General features: G+C 41.3%; 1 protein-coding gene across 2 annotated transcripts in view; it reads left to right on the forward strand.

Annotated features, from left to right (window-relative positions):
• LOC139977734 (uncharacterized) overlaps positions 1-16,103 on the forward strand; it is a 475,642-nt gene that overhangs the window by 99,913 nt on the left and 359,626 nt on the right. The window lies entirely within an intron of this gene.

Below are 16,103 nucleotides of genomic sequence, written 5' to 3' on the forward strand. Positions count from 1 at the left end.
TTATCGGTACGGCACAATCGATTTATCGGTACGGCACATTCGATTTATCGGTATCACACATTCGATTAATCGGTATCGGACGTTCGATTTATCGGTACCGCACTTTCCATTTATCGGTACCGCACATTCGATTAATCGGTATCGCACGTTCGATTTATCGGTACCGCACTTTCATTTGATCGGTACGGCACAATCGATTTATCGGTACCGCACAATCCATTCATCAGTACCGCAAATTCAATTTATCGGTATCGCACATTCGATTATCGGTCCCGCACAATCGATTTATCGGTACAGCACTTTCGATTTATCGGTACCGCACATTTGAAATATCAGTATCGTAAATTCAATTTATCGGTATCGCACATTCGATGTATCGATATCTCACATTCGACTTATCGGTACCGCACGTTCGATTTATCGGTACCGCACAATCGTTTTGTCGGTATCGCATATTCGATTTATTGGTATCGCACATTCGATTTATCGGTATCGCACGTTGGATTTATCGGTACCGCACATTCGATTTATCGATAACGCAATTCGATTAATCGGTATCGCACATTCGATTAATCGGTATCGCACGTTCTATTTATCGGTACCGCACTTTCGATTGATCGGTATCGTACGTTCGATTTATCGGTATCGCACTTTCGATTGATCGGTATCGCATATTCGATTCATTGGTATCGCACATTCGATTTATGGGTATCGCACGTTGGATTTATCGGTATCGCACATTCGATGTATCGATAACGCAATTCGATTAATCGGTATCGCACATTCGATTAATCGGTATCGCACGTTCTATTTATCGGTACCGCACTTTCGATTGATCGGTATCGCACGTTCGATTTATCGGTATCGCACTTTCGATTGATCGGTATCGCACATTCGATTTATTGGTATCGCACATTCGATTTATGGGTATCGCACATTCGATTTATCGGTACCGCACACGATATACAGGGTTCTGCCCAGGGTGGATTGAGTGCCGGCAGGGCTATCTAAGCGGAGCGCCACCATCGGTTGGCGCGGAGCGTACAAGAAAATTTTGGGTTTTGGAAACTCCCCAGATGGCTGGAAACGGCCCTTCCCGAGTATTCTGAGCCACATGTAGACAGCTTTGAAATGAGATCTCATGTCTGGAATTTTTCATAATTAATGAAAAAAGTTAGGACAAATATCTGGAGCACCAGAGTACAGACCAGCCGGTGGTGCCTACTAAATAAATCATTCAGGCTGAGATGATAATTTTAGATGGACAGTGAGTGATAGTCCACTCCCAAATAAAGACGAATCATAATGAATTATGTATGCATACCATACACGCATAGCACGATATCAAGGCCCCTTGCTATGGCCATCTTTATGAAAGTTACCCTTGTAATCACATGTTTTAGGCCACTTGGCATGATTAACTCAATGCTAAATATTGTTTCCATGTTCTTGTAGAAAACGTAAACTCCGCAAAATACAATTAGTTGTGATTTTGTAGTTACGTGAGATCCGTTATAACCGCCGAGGTGGTTAGGTTATTTGCTATACACTTAACTATGGTAGGATATTATTTTTTCGGTATTTTTGGAAATGCTAGAAAATACTTTCTTTTGCCCCCGCTTAACACCAGATGTGGTCTTACGGTATATTATTCATAAATGGATGCACTAGAGCCTTGTTTACATGACATTAGTTGCATTTAGTACGATATGCAAGTTTGGCGTGAATTTTTTGACAGTGCTTTGCTCGATCTTTCGTAAAATTTTAAAGGTGTAGCCTACCACCTTTCCGTACACAATTGGTACACAATTGATTTTCAGTTTTTTTTCTCTATACGGTCAAGTGAATAAGTTGTACATTGAGTATAAACTCATCGCGAATGCAAAAAACGATGCGGGGATTTCCAGCAGACAAATGTTTTCTTTGCGGGATTACTGAGTCAGTTGAAGGGAATCCCGCACCTTAGTGGGAACACTGAACTGAAGTCAAATTCATACGAAAGAAAAACGTTTACTAACCAACATACAATACAAATATAAAAGAACGTGGAATGGCAATATTGTTCAAAACATTTCCTGCGAGGCTGATTTATTACAGCAACCTTCCCGCGCTGGGCCGTGGGTCTCCGTGTGACACGTATACCCTGAAGCTTGCGAAATAGCCATTGTAAGTGGGTTGGGGACACATCATTACTCGTTGGTATTGTGACTAAAATTGCGAGCACGCTCTCTGAACATTTTCCTTTTGTTTCTGAAACTTTTCTTGTGAAATTTTACTCTTTTTTTTATAGATGTACTTATTTGTCCTTTGTGTTTTTTTTTTAGTTTTTCGTCCCGTTTTTTTTTCAATTTTTTTTTGTCCGATTTTTTTTTCTCCAGCCGGGCTGGATTTCCCGCGAGCATCGCGGATTTCCCGCGAACCTGGTTCAGACGGTTCGCAAGGTTTTCCAGCCCTTGTCACTCGTACCTAATGCAATATGATGTAAATTCACCCGCTACGAAGGTTAACGGCCGTATGTGTGTACTAGCTAGCTGGATAGTGCCTGTGTCTCGCGCGATAAAAATAGATATAAATGAAACTATCAAAAGTACGATCGGGAGTTGGAAACGGAAAACAGTCATTGGTCTGGAATGCGGAACTCTGGTAATTTTTACTAAGTATGACACTGTGATGTGTTGGATATTTTGAACAGTTATGAACTGGATTTCCCCTAGTCTCAAACAGATTGTTTCTGTCAAGGGCGGCAGAAGCACTTTTAATCTGGGGGGGGGGGGGAGGGGGCACCGACGTCGAAGGGCACTTTGCAGAAATTCGATTGGACTGATGCAGCCTTATATTTAGTACCCTTTATAACTCTTATTGTATTATCTTATTTGCGTATACACATCACTCCATCAACGCCCGCGCCCCCCCACCCTCAAGGAAAATATGCATACTAGCACTGCAATATACAACGTGCAAATTGGGAAACAAGGAACAAGTTTTCTTTTGAGACAGAATGAGGTGAAACCATGCCATAGTTGCTAATGTAGGAACTTCCGAATTAGAGTTTATTTCTTGTTAATATCTTAACATTTTTTTTCTATTCGAAATAGCTTTGAGTTTGACCCACAGAAATTCATTAAAAGTCAGGGGCGTAGCCAGGATTTGCAAAGTTACATGCACAACTATCTGAGCGGAGCGCCATCATCAGTTGGCGCGGATACAAGAAAATTTTTGGTTTTACAATGCCCTCAGATGGCCGGAAACGGCCCTACCCGAGTGTTCATTCTGGTTCCCTGGCCTCTTGCTAGCTTGAGAAACCTCAAGTTTTACGTATAAAAAGGGCACATTTTTAACCTGAGGAAAAGTGGGGGGAAACGTGCCCCCTGTGCCCCCCGGTTCCGCCGCCCCTGGTTTCTATTCGTTCGACCCTCCGGCTATGGAGCTGTTTTTTGGAGTTCCTATCGAAAATAAGTGCCGGTCGGAAAAGTCAGTCAGGTAGATTGTGGCGGTCGGTAATTCAGCGTGCTGGTCTGGCCCGACCGGCGCCGACCGGCAGCGGCAGAACCCTGGATATATAGTTTACGCACATTCGATTTATCGGTCCCGCACAATCGATATATCGGTACCGCACATTCGATTGATCGGTATCGCACATTCTATTCATAGGTATCGTAAATTCGATTTATCGGTACGGCAAATTTGATTTATAGGTATCGCACATTCGATTATCGGTCCCGCGCAATCGATTTATCGGTACAGCACTTTCGATTTATCGGTACCGCACATTTGAAATATCGGTATCGTAAATTCAATTTATCGGTATCGCACATTCGATTTATCGGTATCGCACATTCGACTTATCGGTACCGAACAATCGATTTATCGGTACCGCACAATCGATTTATCGGTATCGCATCTTCGATTTATTGGTATCGCACATTCGATTAATCGGTATCGCATGTTCTATTTATCGGTACTGCACTTTCGATTGATCGGTATCGCATATTCGATTTATTGGTATTGCACATTCGATTTATCGGTATCGCACATTCGATTTATCGGTACCGCACTTTCATTTGATCAGTACGGCACAATCGATTTATCGGTACCGCACAATTGATTCATCTGTATCGCACTTTAGATTGATCGGTACCGCATAATCGATATATAGGTACAGCACAATGGGTTTATCAGTACCTCACATTCGATTAATCGGTTTCGTAAATTCGATTTATCGGTATCGCACATTCGATTAACCGGTATCGCACGTTCGATTTATCGGTATCGCACGTTCGATTTATCGGTATCGCACGTTCGATTTATCGTTACCGCACATTCGATTTATCGGTATCGCACATTCGATTTACCGGTACCGCACTATCGATTTATTTGTACCGCACATTCGATTAATCGGTATCGCACAATCGATTTATCGGTACCGCACATTCTATTTATCGGTACCGCACATTCGATTAATCGGTATCGTAAATTCAATTTATCGGTATCGCACATTCGATTGATCGGTATCGCAAATTCGATTTATCGGTACCGAACAATTGATTTATCGGTAACGCATATTCTATTAATCGGTTTCGCACATTCTATTTATCGGTATTGCAATTTGATTAATCGGTATCGCAGGTTCGATTTATCGGTACCGCACTTTCGATTTATCGGTACTGCACAATCGATTTATCGGTATCGCACATTCGATTTATCGGTATCGCACACGATATATACTTTACGCACATTCGATTCATCGGTATCACATATTCGATTTATTGGTACCGCACTTTCTATTTATCGGTACCGCACATTCGATTAATCGGTATCGTAAATTCGATTTATCGGTATCGCACATTCGATTGATCGGTATCGCACATTCGATTTATCGGTACCGAACAATTGATTTATCTGTAACGCAGATTCTATTAATCGGTTTCGCACATTCTATTTATTGGTATTGTAATTTGGTTAATCGGTATCGCAGGTTCGATTTATCGGTACCGCACTTTCGATTTATCGGTACCGCACAATCGAATAATCGGTACCGCACATTCGATTTATCGGTCTCGCACAATCCATTTATCGGTATCGCATTTGATTAATCGGTATCGTAAATTCGATTTATCGGTACCGCACTTTCCATTTATCGGTACCGCACATTCGATTAATCGGTATCGCACGTTCGATTTATCGGTACCGCACATCCATTTAATCGGTACGGCACAATCGATTTATCGGTACCGCACAATCCATTCATCAGTACCGCACATTCGATTTATCGGTATCGTAAATTCAATTTATCGGTACCGCACATTCGATTAATTGGAACCGCTCATTCGATATATCGGTATCGCGCATTCGATTTGTCGATATCGCACATTCGACTTATCGGTACCGCACATTCGATTTATCGGTACCGCATATCGATTAATCGGTACCGCACAATCGATTTATCGGTACCGAACATTCGCTTTATCGGTATCGCACATTCGCTTTATCGGTATCGCACATTCGACTTATCGGTATCGCACATTCGATTTATCGGTACCCACATTCGATTAATTGGAACCGCTCATTCGACTAACCGGTATCACATATTCGATTTATCGGTATCGCACGTTCTATTTATCGGTACCGCACATTCGATTTATCGGTACCACACATTCGATTTATCGGTATCACAATTCGACTAATCGGTATCTCACATTCGATTTATTGGAACCGCTCATTCGATTAATTGGAACCGCTCATTCGATTTATCGGTATCGCACATTCGATAAACAGTTATCTCATGTTCGATTTTTCGGTAATGCACGTTTGATTTATCGGTATCGCATATTCGATTTATCGGTACCGCACATTCGATTTATCGGTACCGCATATCGATTAATCGGTATCGCACATTCGATTTATCGGTACGGCACAATCGATTTATCGGTTCCGCACATTCGATTTATCGGTACCACACATTCGATTAATCGGTACAGCACTATCGATTTAACGGTATGCACATTCGATTTATCGGTATCGCACATTCGATTTATCGGTATCGCACGTTCGATTTATCGTACCGCACTTTCCGTTGATCGGTACCGCATAATCGATTTATCGGTACAGCACAATCGATTTATCAGTATCGCACATTCGATTAACCGGTTTCGCAATTCGATTAATCGGTATCGCACATTCGATTTATAGGTACCGCACATTCGATTTATTGGTCCCGCACAATCGATTTATCGTTACCGCACATTCTATTTATCGTTACCGCACATTCGATTTATCGGTACCGCACACGATATATAGTTTACGCACATTCGATTTATCGGTCCCGCACAATCGATATATCGGTACCGCACATTCGATTGATCGGTATCGCACATTCTATTCATAGGTATCGTAAAATCGATTTATCGGTACTGCAAATTTGATTTATCGGTACAGCACATTCGATTATCGGTCCCGCGCAATCGATTTATCGGTACAGCACTTTCGATTTATCGGTACCGCACATTTGAAATATCGGTATCGTAAATTCAATAAATCGGTATCGCACATTCGATTCATCGATATCGCATATTCGATTATCGGTACCGCACATTCGATTTATCGGTACCGCATATCTATAAATCGGTATTGCACATTCGATTTATCGGTACCGAACAATCGATTTATCGGTACCGCACAATCGATTTATCGATATCGCATATTCGATTTATTGGTATCGCACATTCGATTTATCGGTACCGCATATTCGATTTATCGGTACCGCACATTCGATTTATCGGTACCGCACATTCGATTTATCGGTATCGCAATTCGATTAATCGGCATCGCACATTCTATTCATAGGTATCGTAAATTCGATTTATCGGTACCGCAAATTTGATTTATCGGTACAGCACATTCGATTATCGGTCCCGCGCAATCGATTTATCGGTACAGCACTTTCGATTTATCGGTACCGCACATATGAAATATCGGTATCGTAAATTCAATTTATCGGTATCGCACATTCGATTTATCGGTATCGCACAATCGACTTATCGGTACCGCACTTTCGATTTATCGGTACCGCATATCTATTAATCGGTATCGAACATTCGATTTATCGGTACCGAACAATCGATTTATCGGTACCGCACAATCAATTTATCGGTATCGCATATTCGATTTATTGGTATCGCACATTCTATTTATCGGTATCGCACGTTCGATTTATCGGTACCGCTCATTCGATTTATCGGTACCGCACATTCGATTTATCGGTATCGCACGTTCGATTTATCGTACCGCACTTTCAATTGATCTTTACCGCATAATCGATTTATCGGTACAGCACAATCGATTTATCAGTATCGCACATTCGATTAACCGGTTTCGCAATTCGATTAATCGGTATCGCACATTCGATTTATAGGTACCGCACATTCGATTTATTGGTCCCGTACAATCGATTTATCGTTACCGCACATTCTATTTATCGTTATCGCACATTCGATTTATCGGTACCGCACACGATATATAGTTTACGCACATTCGATTTATCGGTCCCGAACAATCGATTTATCGGTACCGCACAATCGATTTATCGGTATCGCATATTCGATTTATTGGTATCGCACATTCGATTTATCGGTATCGCACGTTCGATTTATCGGTACCACACATTCGATTTATCGGTAACGCAATTCGATTAGTCGGTATCGCACATTCGATTAATCGGTATCGCACGTTCTATTTATCGGTACCGCACTTTCAATTGATCGGTATCGCACGTTCGATTTATCGGTATCGCAATTTCGATTGATCGGTATCGCATATTCGATTTATTGGTATCGCACATTCGATTTATCGGTATTGCACATTCGATTTATCGGTACCGCACTTTAATTTGATCAGTACGGCACAATCGATTTATCGGTACCGCACAATCGATTAACCGGTATCGCACGTTCGATTTATCGGTATCGCACGTTCGATTTATCGGTATCGCACGTTCTATTTCTCGTTACCGCACATTCGATTTATCGGTACCGCACATTCGATTTACCGGTACCGCACTATCGATTTATTAGTACCGCACATTCGATTAATCGGTATCGCACGTTCGATTTATCGGTACTGCACTTTCTCTTTATCCGTACCGCACATTCGATTAATAGGTATCGTAAATTCGATTTATCGGTATCGCACATTCGATTTATCGGTACCGAACAATTGATTTATCGGTTCCACAATACGAATTAATCGGTCTCGCACATTTGATTTATCGGTACCGCACAATCGATTTATCGGTACCGCTTATTCGATAAACCGGTACCGCACAATCGAATAATCGGTACCGCACATTCGATTTATCGGTATCGTTAATTCGATTTATCGGTACCGCACAATCGATTTATCGGTACCGCAATATCGATTAATCGCTCTCGCACATTCGATTTATCGGTAACGCACATTCGATTTATCGGTATCGCATATTCGATTTATTGGTATCGCACATTCTATTTATCGGTATCGCACGTTCGATTTATCGGTACCGCTCATTCGATTTATCGGTACCGCACATTCGATTTATCGGTATCGCACGTTCGATTTATCGTACCGCACTTTCAATTGATCGGTACCGCATAATCGATTTATCGGTACAGCACAATCGATTTATCAGTATCGCACATTCGATTAACCGGTTTCGCAATTCGATTAATCGGTATCGCACATTCGATTTATAGGTACCGCACATTCGATTTATTGGTCCCGTACAATCGATTTATCGTTACCGCACATTCTATTTATCGTTATCGCACATTCGATTTATCGGCACCGCACACGATATATAGTTTACGCACATTCGATTTATCGGTCCCGAACAATCGATTTATCGGTACCGCACAATCGATTTATCGGTATCGCATATTCGATTTATTGGTATCGCACATTCGATTTATCGGTATCGCACGTTCGATTTATCGGTACCACACATTCGATTTATCGGTAACGCAATTCGATTAGTCGGTATCGCACATTCGATTAATCGGTATCGCACGTTCTATTTATCGGTACCGCACTTTCAATTGATCGGTATCGCACGTTCGATTTATCGGTATCGCAATTTCGATTGATCGGTATCGCATATTCGATTTATTGGTATCGCACATTCGATTTATCGGTATTGCACATTCGATTTATCGGTACCGCACTTTAATTTGATCAGTACGGCACAATCGATTTATCGGTACCGCACAATCGATTAACCGGTATCGCACGTTCGATTTATCGGTATCGCACGTTCGATTTATCGGTATCGCACGTTCTATTTCTCGTTACCGCACATTCGATTTATCGGTACCGCACATTCGATTTACCGGTACCGCACGTTTGATTTATTAGTACCGCACATTCGATTAATCGGTATCGCACGTTCGATTTATCGGTACTGCACTTTCTCTTTATCCGTACCGCACATTCGATTAATAGGTATCGTAAATTCGATTTATCGGTATCGCACATTCGATTTATCGGTACCGAACAATTGATTTATCGGTTCCACAATACGAATTAATCGGTCTCGCACATTTGATTTATCGGTACCGCACAATCGATTGATCGGTACCGCTTATTCGATAAACCGGTACCGCACAATCGAATACTCGGTACCGCACATTCGATTTATCGGTATCGTTAATTCGATTTATCGGTACCGCAATATCGATTAATCGCTCTCGCACATTCGATTTATCGGTAACGCACATTCGATTTATCACTATCACACATTCGATTTATTAGTACCGCACATTCGATTAATCGGTATCGCACGTTGGATTTATCGGTACTGCACATTCGATTTATCGGTACCGCACATTCGCTTAATGGGTATCGCACGTTCGATTTATCGGTATGGCATGATCGATTTATCGATATCGCATATTTGATTTATCGGTAACGCAGATTCGATTAATCGGTTTCGCACATTCTATTTATCGGTATTTGAATTTGATTAATCGGTATCGAAGGTTCGATTTATCGGTACCGCACTTTCGATTTATCGGTACCGCACAATCGATTTATCGGTACCGCCCCTTCGATAAATCGGTACCGCACAATCGAATCATCGGTACCGCACATTCGGTTTATCGGTATCGTTAATTCATTTTTATCGGTATCGCGCATTCGAGTTATCGGTCCCGCACAATCGATTTATCCGTACCGCATTTCATTTATCGGTATCGTAAATTCGAATTATCGGTATTGCACTTTCGATTGATCGTTATCGCACATTCGATTTATCGGTACCGCACATTCGATTAATAGGTATTCGATTCAATTAATCGGTATTCGATTCAATTAATCGGTATTCGATTCAATTAATCGGTATCGCAGGTTCGATTTATCGGTAACTCACATTCGATTTATCGGTACCGCACAATCGATTGATCTGTACCGCACATTCGATTTATCGGTACTGCACATTCGATTTACCGGTACCGCACTATCGAATTATTAGGACCGCACATTCGATTAATCGGTATCGCACGTTCGATTTATCGGTACTACACTTTCTATTTATCGGTACCGCACATTCGATTGATCGGTATCGCACGTTCGATTTATCGGTACTACAAATTCGATTTATCGGTATCGCACATTTGATTGATCGGTATCGCACATTCGATTTATCGGTTCCGCACAATTGATTTATCGGTACCACAATACGAATTAATCGGTACCGTACAATCGAATAATCGGTACCGCACATTCGATTTATCGGTATCGTTAATTCATTTTTATCGGTTTCGCACATTTGATTATTTGTACCGCACAATCCATTTATCGGTACCGCACAATCGATTTAACGGTACCGCACAATCGATTTATTAGTACCGCACATTCGATTAATCGGTACGGCACATTCGATTAATCGGTACCGCACAATCGATTGATCAGTAGCGCACATTCGATTTATCGGTACCGCACATTCCATTTATGGGTACCGAACATTCCATTTATCTGTATTCGATTCAATTAATCGGTATTCGATTCAATTAATCGGTATCGCATGTTCGTTTTATCGGTACCGCATTTTCGATTTATCGGTACCGCACAATCGATTGATCAGTACCGCACATTCGATTTATCGGTACCGCACAATCGATTTATTTGTACCGCACATTCTATTAATCGGTATCGCACGTCCAATTTATCGGTACCGCACTTTCTATTCATCGGTACCGCACATTCGATTAACTATTTCGGTATCGTAAATTCCATTTATCGGTATCGCATATTCGATTTATTGGTATCGCACATTCGATTTATCGGTACAACACATTGGATTTATCGGTACAACACATTGGATTTATCGGTACCGCACATTATATTTATCGGTATCGCACATTCGACTTATCGGTGTCGCATAATCGACCTATTGGTACCGAATTTTCGATTAATTGGAACCGTTTATTCGATTTATCGGTATCGCACATTCGATAAACCGGTATCGCATGTTCGATTTTTCGGTATCGCACGTTTGATTTATCGGTATCGCACGTTCGATTTATCGGTACCGCACATTCGATTTATCGGTACCGCATATCGATTAATCGGTATCCCACATTCTATTTATCGGTACGGCACAATCGATTTATCGGTACCGCACATTCGATTTATCGGTATCGCATATTCGATTTATCGTACCGCACTTTCCATTGATCGGTACCGCATAATCGATTTATCGGTACAGCACAATCGATTTATCGGTTTCGCACATTGATTTATTTGTACCGCACAATCCATTTATCGGTACCGCACAATCGATTTATTGGTACCGCACAATCGATTTATTAGTGTCGCACATTCGATTAATCGGTACCGCACAATCGATTGATCAGTACCGCACATTCGATTTATCGGTACCGCACATTCCATTTATTTGTACCGCACATTCCATTTATCGGTATCGCACGTCCAATTTATCGGTACCGCACTTTCTCTTCATCGGTACCGCACATTCGATTAACTATTTCGGTATCGTAAATTCGATTTATCGGTACCGCACATTCGATTTATCGGTATCGCATATTCGATTTATTGGTATCGCACATTCGATTTATCGGTACAACACATTGGATTTATCGGTACCGCACATTATATTTATCGGTATCGCATATTCGACTTATCGGTGTCGCATAATCGACCTATCGGTACCGAATTTTCGATTAATTGGAACCGTTTATTCGATTTATCGGTATCGCACATTCGATTTATCGGTATCGCATGTTCGATTTTTCGGTATTGCACGTTTGATTTATCGGTATCGCACGTTCGATTTATCGGTACCGCACATTCGATTTATCGGTACCGCACATTGATTAATCGGTATCGCACATTCGATTTATCGGTACGGCACAATCGATTTATCGGTACCGCACATTCGATTTATCGGTATCGCACATTCGATTTATCGGTATCGCATATTCGATTTATCGTACCGCACTTTCCATTGATCGGTACCGCACATTCGATTAATCGGTCCCGCACAATCGATTTATCGGTACCGCATTTGATTAATCGGTATCGTAAATTCGATTTATCGGTATTGCACTTTCGATTTATCGTTATCGCACATTCGATTTATCAGTACCGCACGTTCGATTTATCGGTACAGCACAATCGATTGATCGGTTTCGCACATTTGATTTATTTGTACCGCACAATCCATTTATCGGTACCGCACAATCGATTTAACGGTACCGCACAATCGATTTATTAGAACCGCACATTCGATTAATCGGTATCGCACAATCGATTGATCAGTAGCGCACATTCGATTTATCGGTACCGCACATTCGATTTATCGGTACCGCACATTCGATTTATCGGTATTCGATTCAATTAATCGGTATTCGATTCACTTAATCGGTATCGCATGTTCGATTTATTGGTACCGCATTTTCGATTTATCGGTACCGCACAATCGATTGATCAGTACCGCACATTCGATTTATCGGTACCGCACATTCGATTTATCGGTACCGCACAATCGATTTATTTGTACCGCACATTCTATTAATCGGTATCGCACGTCCAATTTATCGGAACCGCACTTTCTATTCATCGGTACCGCACATTCGATTAACTATTTCGGTATCGTAAATTCAATTTATCGGTATCGCATATTCGATTTATTGGTATCGCACATTCGATTTATCGGTACAACACATTGGATTTATCGGTACCGCACATTATATTTATCGGTATCGCACATTCGACTTATCGGTGTCGCATAATCGACCTATTGGTACCGAATTTTCGATTAATTGGAACCGTTTATTCGATTTATCGGTATCGCACATTCGATAAACCGGTATCGCATGTTCGATTTTTCGGTATCGCACGTTTGATTTATCGGTATCGCACATTCGATTTATCGGTACTTCACATTCGATGTATCGGTACCGCACAATCGATTGATCAGTACCGCACATTCGATTTATCGGTACCGCACATTCGATTTATCGGTACCTCACAATCAATTTATTTGTACAGCACATTCTATTAATCGGTATCGCACGTCCAATTTATCGGTACCGCACTTTCTATTCATCGGTACCGCACATTCGATTAACTATTTCGGTATCGTAAATTCGATTTATCGGTACCGCACATTCGATTTATCGGTATCGCATATTCGATTTATTGGTATCGCACATTCGATTTATCGGTACAACACATTGGATTTATCGGTACCGCACATAATATTTATCGGTATCGCACATTCGACTTATCGGTGTCGCATAATCGACCTATTGGTACCGAATTTTCGATTAATTGGAACCGTTTATTCGATTTATCGGTATCGCACATTCGATAAACAGGTATCGCATGTTCGATTTTTCGGTATTGCACGTTTGATTTATCGGTATCGCACGTTCGATTTATCGGTACCGCACATTCGATTTATCGGTACCGCACATCGATTAATCGGTATCGCACATTCGATTTATCGGTACGGCAAAATCGATTTATCGGTACCGCACATTCGATTTATCGGTATCGCACATTCGATTTATCGGTATCGCATATTCGATTTATCGTACCGCACTTTCCATTGATCGGTACCGCATAATCGATTTATCGGTACAGCACAATCGATTTATCAGTATCGCACATTCGATTAACCGGTTTCGCACATTCGATTTATCGGTACAGCACAATCGATTGATCGTTTTCGCACATTTGATTTATTTGTACCGCACAATCCATTTATCGGTACCGCACAATCTATTTATCGGTACCGCACAATCGATTTATTAGTACCGCACATTCGATTAATCGGTACCGCACAATCGATTGATCAGTACCGCACATTCGATTCATCGGTACCGCACATTCCATTTATCGGTACCGCACATTCCATTTATCGGTATTCGATTCAATTAATCGGTATTCGATTCAATTAATCGGTACCGCATGTTCGATATATCGGTACCGCATTTTCGATTTATCGGTACCGCACAATCGATTGATCGGTACCGCACATTCGATTTATCGGTACTTCACAATCGATTTATCGGTACCGCACAATCGATTGATCAGTACCGCACATTCGATTAATCGGTACTTCACATTCGATTTATCGGTACCGCACAATAGATTGATCAGTACCGCACATTCAATTTATCGGTACCGCACATTCGATTTATCGGTACCTCACAATCAATTTATTTGTACCGCACATTCTATTAATCGGTATCGCACGTCCAATTTATCGGTACCGCACTTTCTATTCATCGGTACCGCACATTTGATTAACTATTTCGGTATCGTAAATTCGATTTATCGGTACCGCACATTCGATTTATCGGTATCGCATATTCGATTTATTGGTATCGCACATTCGATTTATCGGTACAACACATTGGATTTATCGGTACCGCACATTATATTTATCGGTATCGTACATTCGACTTATCGGTGTCGCATAATCGACCTATCGGTACCGAATTTTCGATTAATTGGAACCGTTTATTCGAAATATCGGTACCGCACATTCGATAAACCGGTATCGCATGTTCGATTTATCGGTATCGCACGATTGATTTATCGGTATCGCACGTTCGATTTATCGGTACCGCACATTCGATTTATCGGTACGGCACAACCAATTTATCGGTACCGCACATTCGATTTATCGGTATCGCACATTCGATTTATCGGTATCGCATATTCGATTTATCGTACCGCACTTTCCATTGATCGGTACCGCATAATCGATTTATCGGTAACGCACAATTGATTTATCGGTACCACAATACGAATTAATCGGTCTCGCACATTCGATTTATCGGTACCGCACAATCGATTAATCGGTATCGCACATTCGATTTATCGGTAACGCACAATTGATTTATCGGTACCACAATTCGAATTAATCGGTATCGCACATTCGATTTATCGGTACGGCACAATCGATTTATCGGTACCGCACATTCGATTTATCGGTATCGCACATTCGATTTATCGGTATCGCATATTCGATTTATCGTACCGCACTTTCCATTGATCGGTACCGCACATTCGATTAATCGGTCCCGCACAATCGATTTATCGGTACCGCATTTGATTAATCGGTATCGTAAATTCGATTTATCGGTATTGCACTTTCGATTTATCGTTATCGCACATTCGATTTATCAGTACCGCACGTTCGATTTATCGGTACAGCACAATCGATTGATCGGTTTCGCACATTTGATTTATTTGTACCGCACAATCCATTTATCGGTACCGCACAATCGATTTAACGGTACCGCACAATCGATTTATTAGAACCGCACATTCGATTAATCGGTATCGCACAATCGATTGATCAGTAGCGCACATTCGATTTATCGGTACCGCACATTCGATTTATCGGTACCGCACATTCGATTTATCGGTATTCGATTCAATTAATCGGTATTCGATTCACTTAATCGGTATCGCATGTTCGATTTATTGGTACCGCATTTTCGATTTATCGGTACCGCACAATCGATTGATCAGTACCGCACATTCGATTTATCGGTACCGCACATTCGATTTATCGGTACCGCACAATCGATTTATTT

The sequence above is a fragment of the Apostichopus japonicus genome, chromosome 12, assembly GCF_037975245.1.
Source record: "Apostichopus japonicus isolate 1M-3 chromosome 12, ASM3797524v1, whole genome shotgun sequence".
Lineage (NCBI taxonomy): Eukaryota > Metazoa > Echinodermata > Holothuroidea > Aspidochirotida > Stichopodidae > Apostichopus > Apostichopus japonicus.